The following is a 15,301-nucleotide window of genomic DNA, read 5'->3' as shown; positions in this document are numbered from 1 at the left end:
AATAATAATAATAATAAAACTTTATTTATACCCCGCCACCATCTCCCCAACGGGGACTCGGGGCGGCTAACATGGGGCCATGCCCAGAGCAATACAATATAACAAAATATAAAACAACATAACATAGCACCATTAAAAATACAATAAATGCATCAACATCAAGAAATAAAAAAAAAACAGTAAAACAAGGGCAGGCCAAGCGAACACAAAGATAAAACCTGGGGTGAGAGGGACATAGGGGTACTCCACTGCGGGCAGGGACATATGGAAGTGGGGTAATCTAGAGGATAGATGTTCGGGGTGGGAGTAACACAGAAATAACAGAAGTTACAGAAATAACATTAACCATTAAATAGCCCAGCTCATTGTTGACCTTAGCAACCCGAAGGATAGTTGCATCTATCAAGTAGGAAATTTAGTAAAGGTAAAGGTTTCCCCTGATGTTAAGTCCAGTTGTGACCGACTCTGGGAGTTGGTGCTCATCTCCATTTCTAAGCCGAAGAGCCGGCGTTGTCCATAGACACCTCCAAGGTCATGTGGCCACTGGCATGACTGCATGGAGCGCCAATGTTACCTTCCCGACGGAGCGGTACCTATTGATCTACTCACATTTCCATGTTTTCGTACTGCTAGGTTGGCAGGAGCTGGGGCTAACAGCGGGTGCTCATTCCACTTCCGGGATTTGAACCTGGTACCTTTTGGTACACAAGTTCAGCAGCTCAGTGCTTTAACACACTGTGCCACCAGGTGCCCTGGGAAATATAGGGACCGCTTTATCTGGGGAGGCTAATTTAACTAATTTATAACACCATAAAAATCGTGCAGCAGTGTGCGGAAGAATGAGGACGTACTCCATCAAAGACTTGCTGCCACCGTGGATGATGAAGCAGCAGCTCCCCCTGTGGCCGAAATTGCGCATAACCTCATCAAGCCGGAAGCTGGAAAATGTTAAATAGCTTCTCTATGGGTTGTTGCATGTCTTTTGGGCTGTGTGGCCATGTTCCAGAAGTATTCTCTCCTGACGTTTCGCCCACATGTGGACTACGAAATATGACCATACAGCCTGGAAAACACACAACAACCACGTGATTCTGGCCATGAAAGCCTTCGACTTTACCTATACTTTTAAAAAATTTTATTACAGTAGAGTCTCACTTATCCAACACTCACTTATCCAACGTTCTGGATTATCCAACGCATTTTTGTAATCAACGTTTTCAAAACATCATGATATTTTGGTGCTAAATTAATAAATACAGTAATTACTACATAACATTACTGCGTATTGAACTACCTTTTCTGTCAATTTTGTTGTATAACATGACGTTTTGGTGCTTAATCTGTAAAATCATAATGTAAATTGACATTCGATAGGCTTTTCCTCAATCCCTCCTTAATATCCAACAATTTTTGTTATCCAACGTTCTGCCAGCCCATTTATGTTGGATAAGTGAGACTCTACTGTATATACTTATTTATGTATTGCGTTTGATACAAAATAAACAAGTGCAATTGGATGGTCACCCTTCACCAGAGACCACGACCACGTGCTGGAGGAATTGGCGGTGTCGACCAGCGTAGAACCGGATTCTCTGACAATGTAGACTCATATAATCCGGTTCAAAGCAGGTAATGATCATCGGGAGGCCATGGGTCTGCACTTCCGGTCAAAGCAGATAACCTGGATTTCCGATGGCAGGGCAGAAGGGCCCTCAGGCTGGATCTTCACTGACATATAACCCAGATTGTCAAAGCTGACAATTCACAATATTTGTGTTGAACTGAGTCCACACTGCCATATAATTCAGTTCAAAGCAGATAATGTGGATTTTATATGTCAGTGCAGAAGGGGCCCCTGGGCCCTTCTACACTGCCATATAATCCAGATTGTCAAACCACTTTATCTGCTTCGAACTAGATTATTTGAGTTCATGCTGCCATATACAGTAGTCTCGCTTATCCAACATAAACGGGCTGGCAGAACGTTGGATAAGAGAGTATCTTGGATAATAAGGGGAGATTAAGGGGAAGCCTGTTAAACATCCAATTAGGTTATGATTTTACAAACTAAGCACCAAAACATCATGTTATACAACAAATTTGACAGAAAAAGTACAGCAGTCTCACTTATCCAACACTCGCTTATCCAACGTTCTGGATTATCCAACGCATTTTTGTAGTCAATGTTTTCAATACATCGTGATATTTTGGTGCTAAATTCGTAAATACGGTAATTACTACATAGCATTACTGCGTATTGAACTACAGTAGAGTCTCACTTATCCAACATTTGCTTATCCAACATTCTGGATTATCCAACGCATTTTGTGTCAATGTTTTCAATACATTGTGATATTTTGGTGCTAAATTCGTAAATACGGTAATTACTACATAGCATTACTGCGTACTGCACTACTTTTTTCTGTCAAATTTGTTGTATAACATGCTGTTTTGGTGTTTAATTTGTAAAATCATAATCTAATTTGATGTGTAATAGGCTTTTCTTTAATCCCTCATTATCCAACATATTCACTTATCCAATGTTCTGCCGGCCCGTTTATGTTGGATAAGTGAGACTCTACTGTAGTTCAATACGCAGTAATGCTATGTAGTAATTACTGTATTTATGAATTTAGCACCAAAACATTATGATAAATTGAAAACATTGACTACAAAAATGCGTTGGATAATCCAGAATGTTGGATAAGCGAGTGTTGGATAAGTGAGACTCTACTGTAATCCAGTTCAAAGCAGAGTCTGGATTTAAATGGCAGTGAACTCTGAGGCGCATGCGCAGGAGGAGGCAAGGGGCGCGAGAGGAAAGCGCGTGGCTGCGCGCGCAGCCTCCTCCTCCTCCCCCCTCCCTCGCTCCCCTCCCCCTCCCGCGGGGCCTTCCTCCTCGTCCGAGGCGGGCTGCCCTTGGCGCTGCCTGAGCCCCCGCGACGCCGCCGCCGCCATCTTGCCCGAGGACCCCTCCGCGGCGGCCCACGGGGGACCCCGCTCCCGGCGCTTCCCCGCTCACCCGGGGTGGGGCCCGCCTGTCCCGTAGGCTCCGTCCTGCTCCGCCGCCGCCCTCTCTTTCCGGACCGGCACTCGCCAGGCCGCCCTCGACGCTTCCCTCCCTCCTTCTGCGGCGGAGGGATCCCTCTCGCGGGACCTTCCGCCTCAGAACGCGCCCGCCCTTCTGCCGGGACTATTTCTTTTAGGAGCCGGCCCGGGGTCGGCCGTGAAAGGGTATGTTCCGAACCTCGCCCTTCCGCCGAGCCTCGACTGCCAACGCGACTTCGGCAGGGCTTCGGCGGCGCCGCCCAGGAGGCTTCTCCCGCCGGACTACTTTTTTCCTTGCGGAGGGCGACATCGCGAACTCTTTTTGTGAAGCGAAAGTGATCACGTGACGAAGGCGGAAGTAAGGCGACACTCAGCGGAGAGGCGAGAACAGGCCTGGGCCGAGTGCGGACTCCAACGCCCATCCTCCCTCACTGCCGATAATAATACAGTAGAGTCTCACTTATCCAACGTTCTGGATTATCCAACGCCTGTTTGTAGTCAATGTTTTCAATGCATTGTGATATTTTGGTGCTAAATTCGTAAATATAGTAATTACTACGTAGCATTAATGTGTAACGAACTACTTTTTCTGTCAAATTTGTTTTATAACATGATGTTCTGGTGCTTAATTTGTAAAATCATAACCTAATTTGATGTTTTAATAGGCTTTTCCTTAATCCCTCCTTATTATCCAACGTTCTGCCGGCCTGTTTATGTTGGATAAGTGAGACTCTACTGTAATAATAATAATAGTAATCCAAGATGCCTCCAGAGCAGGTATGAGCCAACACCAGCCTCCCTCCAGGTGACTTGGACTCTAATTCCCACCATTCCCAACAGCCAGTAATAATAATAATACAGTAGAGTCTCACTTATCCAAGACTCGCTTATCCAAGGTTCTGGATTATCCAACACAGTTTTGTAGTCAATGTTTTCAATATATCATAATATTTTGGTGCTAAATTTGTAAATACAGTACAGTAGAGTCTCACTTATCCAAGATTAGCTTATCCAGCATTCTGGATTATCCAACGCATTTTTGTAGTCAATGTTTTCAATATATCATGATATTTTGGTGCTACATTCGTAAATACAGTATAGTAGAGTTTCACCTATCCAAGACTAGCCTATCCAAGGTACTGGATTATCCAAGGTATTTTTGTAGTCAATGTTTTCAATATATCATATTTTGATGCTAAATTCGTAAATACAGTACAGTAGAGCCTCACTAATCCAAGCTAAACGGGCCGGCAGAAGCTTGGATAAGCGAATATCTTGGATAATAAGGAGGGATTAAGGAAAAGCTTATTTAACATCAAATTAGGTTATGATTTTACAAATTAAGCACCAAAACATCATGTTAGACAACAAATTGGACAGAAAAAGCAGTTCAATACGCAGTAATGTTATGTTGTAATTACTGTATTTATGAATTTAGCACCAAAATATCACAATGCATTGAAAACATTGACTACAAAAAGGCGTTGGATAATCCAGAACGTTGGATAAGTGAGACTCTACTGTAATGCCTCACTCTTCACTTTTCCCTTCTCCTGTAGGAATCTTCAAGCCTAGAAATACAAAGTCTGTCACTGCCTCCACATTTTCTCCCTCTATTTGCCAGTCATCAGTCGGTCTGGTTGCCATCAACTTGGTTTTCTTGATGTTTTACTGCAACCCAGCTTTTGCACTTTCTTCTTTCACTTTGGTGAGAAGGCTCCTCAGCTCCTCCTCGCTTTCAGCATTCATCAGAGTGGCATCATCTGCATATCTAAGGTTGTTAATGTTTCTTCCAGCAATTTTAACTCCAGCCTTGGATTCCTCAAGCCCTGCACTTACGTCGCATGATGTGTTCTGCTTCTGTGTACAAGTTGAATAGGGAGGGGGAGAGGATAACAGCCCTGATGTCTGTGCTCCTTTCCCAATCTTGAACCCGTCTCCTGTTCCGTGGTCTGTTCTTACCGTTGCTACTTGGTTGTTATAGAGATTCCTCAGGAGGCAGACAAGGTGACTTGGTCTCCCCAAGAACTTGCCCCAATTTATTATGATCCACACCAGGGGTCCCCAAATTAAGGCCCGGGGGCCGGATGCGGCCCTCCAAGGTCATTTACCTGGCCCCGCCCTCAGTTTTATAATATAATATTTTATATCAGTTTTAATAATATAATACATTGTATATACATATAATATTGATAATAATATTATGTTATACCAGGGGTCCCCAAACTAAGGCCCGGGGGCCGGATGCGGCCCTCCAAGGTCATTTACCTGGCCCCGCCCTCAGTTTTATAATATAATATTTTATATCAGTTTTAATAATATAATACATTGTATATACATATAATATTGATAATAATATTATGTTATACCAGGGGTCCCCAAACTAAGGCCCGGGGGCCGGATGCGGCCCTCCAAGGTCATTTACCTGGCCCCACCCTCAGTTTTATAATATAATATTTTATATCAGTTTTAATAATATAATACATTGTATATACATATAATATTGATAATAATATTATGTTATACCAGGGGTCCCCAAACTAAGGCCCGGGGGCCGGATGCGGCCCTCCAAGGTCATTTACCTGGCCCCCGCCCTCAGTTTTATAATATAATATATAGTATATACATATAATGATAATAATATTATAATGTAATACAATATAGCACTAATAATAATACCATATAATAATATTAATTATATATTCTACATTACATATAATATAACTAATAATATTACAGTATAGTGATATAGTTCAATATAGTAATATATAATGCTAATATTGTGCTATGCTAATAATATAATATATTGTATGTACATATAACTTGTAAGCCACTCTGAGTCCCCTTTGGGGTGAGAAGGGTGTGATACAAATGTAGTAAATAAATGCAGTAAATAAATGATAAATAAATTTTAGACTTAGGCACACCCAAGGTCTGGAATGACTTGAAGGCACACAACAACAACAACAACCCTAATTAACTTGACTATCTCATTGGCCAGAAGCAGGCCCACACTTCCCATTGAAATCCTGATAAATGTATGTTGGTTAAAATTGTTTTTATTTTTAAATATTGTATTGTTCTTGTTCTTGTTTTCGTTGTCATTGTTGTTTTTGCACTACAAATATGCAGTGTGCATCGGAATTTGTTTGTACTTTTTTTCAAATGATAATCCGGCTCCTCAACAGTCTGAAGGATTGTGGACCGGCCCTCGGCTTAAAAAGTTTGAGGACCCCGTGTTATACAATATAATACTAATAACAATACCATATAATAATATTAATTGTCATGAGGCCAATTCCCAGGGCTGAATTTGCAAGCCCTGGATTTGGAGCCATAACATAAACAATCCTGAATGCCTCAGGAAAGCACCTGGCAGCAGAGCATGGGAACTCGGGGTTGAAAATCTAAACAATTATAATGAGTAGTTTGTGTGGGAATAGTAGAAATGTGAGACAGGGGGTGGGATTTGGTGATGATATTTACGTGTGGTGTTACGTTGCAACCAAGGTGATAAAATTGCTTGTATGTAAACATTATGTCATTCTCGACTTTTCCAAGTCATGTGTTCTTCAATAAAGATCGGTTCTGATAGCAGCTGTCTTTGATCTGCGTTCATGCTGGTTGTTTGAAGTGAGCAAGACATTTAAGTCGAGAATCCCCATTCTCACCCTCCTGCGGAGCCGCAGTGAAGTGGAAATGAGTGGAGGGGGCGATCAAAGCCCGAAAGGAGCAGAGGGGCCCTTGCCAGAAGCTCGGCCGCTGGGAGAGGAAACGCTACAAGCTATCGCTTCCTCTACCGGATACCCCAGACCGAACGGAATTACCCAGAGAATCCCCAGAGGAGGGAGAGGTGTCTCAGCAGCTGCAGAGACCAGTTGGGGGTCTGGAGGGAGCATGCCGGAGACCGTGGCCCTACGGTTGTCTATCTTGGAGACCAACCTGTCCAGGCTGTCGGAGACCGTGGGAAGATTGGTGCCGCTGTTGGAGGAGAATCTCCAGAAGGAGCCCACTCGATACGGTGCCGAAAGAGAGCCGAGTAAGGACGAGGCTTGGGGCCAGAGGGGCCAGCGCGCATCGACGCAGAGCCCCGCGGCGGCAGGCGGCGATGGAGACGAGGAGTACTGGCAGGAGATGGAGTTCAGGGAAAGGATGGCGCGCGAGGAGGAGCGCCAGCGAGCCTTGGAGACTCTGAGACCGCCAACTCCAACAGTACTACCGACCCCCCGAATGGGTGTCGGGGTTGAAAGACCGCTGGGACCAGGGATCGGCTCCAGCGGGTTAATGGATGAAGGCGAGGAGGAGCCGGAGATCCCCGAAGACGGGGAGGATGCCCCGTACGGCGAAGGAGTGCGAAGTGCAGGGGCTACAGCAGGACCTGCATTCAAATGGGTGGAAGGGCCGACAGCAGCAGCGGAATCCCGAGGGCCGCGGGGAACGACCGCTGGGCTGGGACGCGGAGTGATCAAAGGGCCAGCTCAGGGGAACCTGATGCAACCCCTCCCCAGACTACCCATGCAAAGGCAGAGGGCTGCAGAATGGATGCCTAGGAGAGAGGAGCTCAAACTAGAATTCGGAGGGGAATCTTCCGAACTGAACTTTTTCCTCATTGGCATCAGAGGATACATGGAGGACAATGCACACACATTCCCCTCCGAAGGAAGCATGGTGCGGGCCATTGGTAATACTCTGAGGAGGGGAGCGGCCAGCTGGTATGTGCAACTACATGCCAGACGCGACCCGTGCTTGAGGTCAGTGCCCCAATTCCTCGCAGCACTGGAAAACCGATTTAGAGACCCGCTGGAGCAATTGAGGGCTCGAGACCAACTAAAAGGAATAAAGCAGAGGGATAAGACGGTACCCGAGTACGCAGAAGAATTCCTCCATCTCGCGGAAAGGGTACCAGAGTGGTCCGAAGTGACCAAAGTGGAAATATTCAAAGAGGGACTGCGCCCCGAGGTATTTAGTTGGGCGGCACACAGAGATGACCCAGAGACACTACGGGGTTGGATTCAACTGGCAGGGCGCGTCGAATCCACCCTGTCCCAAGTAAAGCGCTTCCGGAGCGGCGGCGGCCAGCAGAGACCGGTGGCGAGGGGTCGGGGAGAAACGAGGAAGCAGGAGAAACCCGGAGGGAGGCCGGGAATCCCCTTCAAAGGAGACGACAACAGACCTAAACCGGGATGCTTTGTATGTGGGAAGACGGGCCATTGGGCGGCAGAATGTTGTGCCCGAAAGGGAGAACCGCCCAAAGCCTCAAAGCCTACGCCAGCAGCCGGGAGACGAGCGGAGGAGGAGGTGCGAGAATCTCCGGAGAGGCTGGTGAGTCAAGACAAACGCATGCTGGTGGTGCCGATCTGCTTGTCGGGGTTAGAGAATCGGGCTACCTGTAGAGCGTTCGTGGATTGTGGTTGCTCTAGGAACATTATAACTCCGGAATTAGCAGGGGCACTAAAGTGCCAGCAGACGCTGCTTGACTCCCCAATTGCATTTTCGCAGCTAGATGGATCAGTTGCTGCTGGGGAAGTATCTACGAAAGAAATACAGGGGATCCCATGCAAAATTGGCAAATGGGAAGGAAGAATATCCTTTGTGATAGCCCCTATTGCCACATACAATATCATACTAGGGATTCCATGGCTTGAACAGGCAAACCCCGCAGTGGATTGGAGAGGAAAGAGCCTGGCATTTAAAGAGCAACAAACACAATGGGAGATAAGCAAAATAGCAGAGGAGGAGAGCGAGGAAGATGAAGGGGGGGGGGGGGAAATAGACCAAGAACTATTGCCCCCTGAATACAGGGACTTTGTGGATGTGTTCAATCAGAAAGAGGCAAGTAAATTACCTCCCAAAAGGAATATAGAAGTAGAAATCGAAATAACCCCAGGAGCAAACTTACCAAAACCAAAAGTGTATCCCATGTCTGTCCAGGAGAAGGAGGAATTGAGGAAATACATTGATAAGAATCTGGCGCGAGGCTTCATTAAGCCGTCCAGCTCCCCTTTGGGAGCCCCAGTGTTATTTAGGAGAAAGAAAGACAACTCTTTAAGACTGTGCATTGACTATCGAAATTTAAATGCAATTACTAAGGATAATAAATACCCTATGCCCTTAGTAAAGGATCTGATTACCGTGTTAAAGAAAGGGAGCATGTTTACCAAACTTGATTTAATTGAAGCTTATCATAAATTAAGAATCAAACCCGAGGATACTTGGAAAACTGCATTTTCCTGCGCATTCGGCCATTTTGAATATAAAATTTTGCCTTTTGGATTAAAAAATGGAGGCGCTTGTTTTATGCAGCTTATAAACGAAATCTTACATCCACTATTATATCGAGGAGTATTCATATTTTTGGATGATATCCTTATCGTAAGCGAGGACAAAGAGCAACACATTGAACTAGTCCGGGAAGTTTTGCAAAAACTGAGGGAAGCAAAACTGTATGCGAAACTCTCCAAATGTGAATTTAATAAAACGCAAATTGACTTTTTGGGGTATCGAATATCTCCGGAGGGGTTAGCTATGGACCCATCCAAAGTGTCGGACGTAAGGGAATGGGGAGTGCCTCAAACCAGGAGACAATTGCAATCGTTCCTAGGATTTGCAAATTTTTATAGATCATTCATAAAAGGCTTTGCACAGATAACCGCACCCCTCACAGAACTTTTAAAAACAAAGGGGAAAGGGGAGACGGCGAAAGTGAAAGCCCCTGGCGCCAAGTTGAGCTGGACGCCAGAATGCCAAAAGGCTTTTGAAACCCTAAAAGAACGCTTTACAGAAGAACCTGTCCTAAAGCACCCCGACATTCAAAGCCCTTTCATAATACATTGTGATGCTTCGGATTGTGCATACGGAGCAGTACTATTGCAAAAAGATCAAAATGGGAACTTAAAGCCTTGCGGATATTTATCTCGGAAATTCAGTGAAACTGAAAAATGTTGGCCCATATGGGAAAAGGAAGCATTAGCTATATTAAAAGCCTTGGAATGCTGGCGACACTTCCTCGAAGGGAGTGGAATCCCATTTGAAATTTGGTCTGATCATAAGAACCTCCAGTACTTACAGTCTCCTCGAAAATTATCCCCCAAACAAATTAGATGGGCACAATATTTTAGCAGGTTCGATTTCCAATTAAAGTTTTTCCAAGGGAAACAGAATGTTTTGGCAGATGCTCTTTCACGCATGCCTCAGCACGAGGACATAACCACAGCAAAAGAGGGAACGTTATTTTCTGAAAGGCAATGGGGTTTAGCTGTCAGTACAAGAGCGCAGGCTCAAAGGGAGAGCACTGCTACTGTCAAATTTGAAGGAGAAGATAGTTGGGAAAAGGAACTGAGGCAGTCATATGAAGGAGATCAGTGGATCTTATCCAACGCGGGAAAAGGGGAGCAGAAGGGAGGATTTTGGTTTGTGAACAAGAAACTGTATATCCCAGCGATATTGAGGATTAAGATTTTGCATCGTTTTCATAATAACCAGAGCGCTGGTCAAATGGGGATTACAAAAACGACGAAGGCGATAGCAAAACACTGTTGGTGGCCAGGGATGAGAAAGGACATAAAAACTTATGTTATCCAATGCGATGATTGTGCCAAAAATAAACCGAGAGGAGGGAAACCAATGGGACTATTACAAACGGTAGCAGAACCTACCAGGCCTTGGGAATGTGTAGCCATGGACTTTGTGGGAGAACTGCCTGTTAGCAGGGGGCATCGCTACATATGGACAGTATTAGACCTGTTCTCTAAGCAGGCCCACTTTATAGCACTGGCTAAACTACCATCGGCAGAGAAACTGGCTGAATTATACATAAACCACATTTACAAACTTCATGGATGTCCCAGTAGAGTGGTCAGTGATAGGGGTGTTCAATTCACAGCAAAATTCTGGGAAAAATTCTTGGAAATGCTAGGAGCAGAAAGGAGCGTAAGTTCTGCTTTTCACCCCATGACAAATGGGGCGGTAGAACGTACTCAACAGACGCTGGGGCAGTTCCTTCGCATGTACTCTAATCTGAGACAAAATGATTGGTCTAAGTGGCTAGCCTTCGCTGAACTAGCTTTTAACTCTACCATACATTCCGCGACAAATAAAACCCCCTTTGAAGTAGTTTACGGGTATGAAATCCAGCCTCTGCCCCAATTGCCAAGGTGGGCAGAGGATGAAGAAACAGGGGCAGGGAAATGGAAAACCCAAATGCTCGAATGTTGGAGTCAGGTGACTGCATCCTTGAAAGAAGCACACAAAAAGTATAAAACATTCACAGACAGGAAAAGGGTGGAAGGCGATAAACTGGAGAAAGGGGACTTAGTGTGGTTAAGCACACAAAACATCAAATTGGGGCTACCTTCACGGAAACTAGGCCCCAAATTTATTGGACCTTTCAGGATACAGGATGTGATAAACGAAGTGACTTTCCAATTGTCCTTGCCAAAAAGTTTGGGGAAAATACATCCAGTATTCCATCGCAGTTTATTGAAAAAGTATATGGGTACTTTGGACAAAATGGATACCTAGTGTTCTTGTTTGATTTATTTCAGAGTCGTGATGGAAGAAGCACGGAAGAGGAGGATGAAGACAAGGGGGGCGCCATGTCATGGGACCAATTCCCAGGGCTGAATTTGCAAGCCCTGGATTTGGAGCCATAACATAAACAATCCTGAATGCCTCAGGAAAGCACCTGGCAGCAGAGCATGGGAACTCGGGGTTGAAAATCTAAACAATTATAATGAGTAGTTTGTGTGGGAATAGTAGAAATGTGAGACAGGGGGTGGGATTTGGTGATGATATTTACGTGTGGTGTTACGTTGCAACCAAGGTGATAAAATTGCTTGTATGTAAACATTAAGTCATTCTCGACTTTTCCAAGTCGTGTGTTCTTCAATAAAGATCGGTTCTGATAGCAGCTGTCTTTGATCTGCGTTCATGCTGGTTGTTTGAAGTGAGCAAGACAATTAATTATATGTTATATATTACATATTATATAATAGTATAGTGGTATAGTTCAATATAGTAATATAGAATGCTAATATTGTGCTATGCTAATAATATAAAATATTGTATGTACATACAGCTGCTTTGAGTCCCCTTCGGGGTGAGAGGCGTGGAATATAAATGTAGTAAATAAATGTAGTAAATAATTAATTAATTTTAGACTTAGGCTTGATCAAAGTCTGAAATGACTTGAAGGCACACAACAACAACAACAACAACAACAATCCTAATTCACTTGACTTATCTCATTGGCCAGTGGCAGGCCCACACTTTCCACTGAAATCCTGATAGGTTTATGTTGGTTAAAATTGTTTTCATTTTAAAATATTGTATTGTTCTTTCATTGTTGCTGTTTTGCACTGCAAATAAGACATATGCAGTGTGCATAGGAATTTGATCGAATTTTTTTTTCAAATGATAATTCGGCCCCTCAACAATCTGAAGGATTGTGGACCGGCCCTCTGCTTAAAAAGTTTGAGGACCCCTGATCGACACAGTCAAATGCTTTAGAATAGTCAATGAAACAGAAATGGATGACAGACTGCCTCTACTTGGATTAAATACTTCTCCAATATGTGTCTTCTGCAGCCAATCAGGTTCCTTGGAAGATGCAGGGCTGGGCAAAGGCTCCTCTATTTTGCCAGAGTGGGAACCCGTCTCTGGCAGTGAGGTAAAGTCATCAATTGCATCTTTGAAATCTAAGAAAGCACCTGCAGAAGGCATGCTTCCTCCAGAATCTTTCAAAGAAAGCGCCAAATGGTGCTTGCTAGCCTGTTTACCAGGATAAACAGCACTGGAACAATGCCACGTGGGTGGAAAATGAGCAGCGTATGTCCCATCTACAAGGAAGGTGGTAGGAATGATCCTCCAAACTATCGTCAAGTGGCTGTGATGGATGCGCAAGACAAAATAGTACAAAGGGGTCGGGCTGTGGCGCAGGCTGTTGAGCAGCCTGCTGCAATAAATCACTCTGACCAAGAGGTCATGAGTTCGAGGCCAGCCCATGGTGGGGTGAGCACCTGACAATTAAAAATTAAAAATAGCCCCTGCTCGTTGCTGACCTAGCAACCCGAAAGATAGTTGCACCTATCAAGTAGGAAATAAGGTACCACTTATAAAGTGGGGAGGCAAATTTAACTAATTTACGATGTTGGAATGAGGAAGTGCCGTCAGAGTGGATGATGAAGCCGCTGCTCCCCCCTGTGGCCAGAATCGAACATCCCCTCAGGACAAGGTTAAATTGCCTCTGCGTCTGTCTGTCTCTGTCTCAGTTCTATGTGTATATGGGCATTGAATGTTTGCCCTATGTGTTATGGTTGAGCCTTCGGGCTCCGGTAATAGAAGAAGGGGTCATAAGACTCCTCGAGAGTCAGACTCTTTCGAGGAGCGTGAAAGAAAACGGCTCCGGGATTTGTTTACAGACCCGACAGATGAGGACTCATTTGAGGGTTTTTCTCAGGGCTTGGAGGAAGAGATGGCCAGCTCGGAGGAGGACCACATGGAATGGACTCGCGTGAGGGAGGATTTGGGTGTTGGGGAAACAGGCAATGAAAGCATGGGAGGTGATTGGCGGGTTGCAGGATCAGACCCATGGACTGGCTGGAGGGATGGAGCGGGATCCACAGCTGGGGATGCTGTGGGGCGTAGTCAAAGGTGCTTAAACTCTGATGAGGATGATGATGTTGGGGCATCTGGAATTGGGATGGCAGCTGACAGCGATGATGAGCTTGAACTGGGATAAAATGGGGTTTGGGATCAAGGTCTATTTGCGTTGGGCAAGGTAATCTGGACGGACGCTTGGGCTCTTGTTGGGGAACTTCCTGAAGACGGGTGTGGTTCATTGCTGGATACGTAAGTTTACCAAGGACACTGGGCATTGACGGCGGGAGGAACTGTGCGGGGTTTTTCTCTGTGCAACTTGTGTTTAATCTCAATAGCTTGGACCTCCGTTGTCTTTTTGACGGGCAATACCTACTTACTGGATTGACGCTGGACTGATTGACTTCGATTCCGGATTATCCCTTCTGCTGGCTATCGGTGAGACTCTTGGATTTCTGGACGACTACTCTTGGCTATAGACCTCTGGACCGGATTGGGACCCCGCTGACTGCCGTTACCCTGAACGCTGTGCTTGGACCTAGATTTCGTTGACCGCTGAACCTCAAACTGAATCCTGACTACGACCACGCTTTCGTCCGCTGCAGGAAGGGATAAACAAGCCTGGTTTATTCTCCTGCTGTTTCTGAGTAGCAGAGAGGAATCTGCCACCAGTCTGTTGTTTACATTCTGACTCCTGTTGATCCTCTTTTGTTTACATTGTTTGCCAGGCTGAAGTAAGCACTTTGATTTAATCCGGATTATACTTCTGTTTAATCCGGTTTATTCCTTTGAACCGTTTAAGCTCAAACTGAGCTGTTTTTTGGTTACTTATCACACTGAAGTCAAGTGTTTGCCCTGTTCTTTGTTTCCTACGGGCGTTTTTTAGTTCTATAACCTCAATAAACTGAGTTTTGTTTCACTTGCTGGCGTTCTGTCTCTGACACTATGTGTGTATAATATGATCTGCCCTGAGTCCCCTTCGGGGTGAGAAAGAAGGGTGGAATATAAATACTGTAAATAAATAAAGGGCTAGTGGGGCTCCTTGAGATGATCCTCTAGCACCCTTGAGTCACCCACCTCCCGGACCTTCATGATCCTCCATTTTTTACCATACTCAGGTCAGATCTCGACACTTCAATGACTCTGAAGGGTTGGACAAAGGAGACATACCCAGGGCATTTGGATCAAGGTCTAATCTGGAGAGCATATTCATTCTGGAAATAAGGGCATCTCTGTCCAGATAACACTTTTCACCGTCCCTGAGGTAGCAGGCATTGCGGCATTGAAGGATGGAGAGCAAGGAGGACAATGAGCCACGTGAGGACTTGGTTTTTCAAGAGTGAGTGAAGCACCAGCTTTGCCCGCCTCCTTTATAACTCTTTCCAAAAGCGGTTGGGCAGCCCCAGTCTTAGAAACTGAGCGGGGAATAAAGCCTGCCTTGCTGGGTGAGAAACACTGATGAGATAGAATCATAGAATCATAGAATAGTAGAGTTGGAAGAGACCTCATGGGCCATCCAGTCCAACCCCCCGCTAAGAAGCAGGAAATCGCATTCAAAACACCCCCGACAGATGGCCATCCAGCCCCTGCTTCAAAGCCTCCAAAGATGGAGCCTCCACCACAGTCCGGGGCAGAGAGTTCCACTGCCGAACAGCCC

The 15,301-nt window shown here is 45.1% G+C and overlaps 1 protein-coding gene across 1 annotated transcript in view; it reads right to left on the bottom strand.

The window, feature by feature from the left end:
* The window catches only part of znf335 (zinc finger protein 335), a 64,313-nt gene extending 61,167 nt beyond the window's left edge, over positions 1-3,146 (bottom strand). The window contains exon 1 of the mRNA XM_062979796.1: positions 3,023-3,146. The gene's annotated coding sequence lies outside the window, so the exon portion shown is untranslated. The remainder of the gene's footprint in view (positions 1-3,022) is intronic.
* Between the last annotated feature and the right edge of the window lie 12,155 nt (positions 3,147-15,301).

This window comes from Anolis carolinensis, chromosome 4, assembly GCF_035594765.1.
Source record: "Anolis carolinensis isolate JA03-04 chromosome 4, rAnoCar3.1.pri, whole genome shotgun sequence".
Lineage (NCBI taxonomy): Eukaryota > Metazoa > Chordata > Lepidosauria > Squamata > Dactyloidae > Anolis > Anolis carolinensis.
Note: the sequence above shows the minus strand (reverse complement) of the source record. Positions and strands in the feature narration are given on the sequence as shown.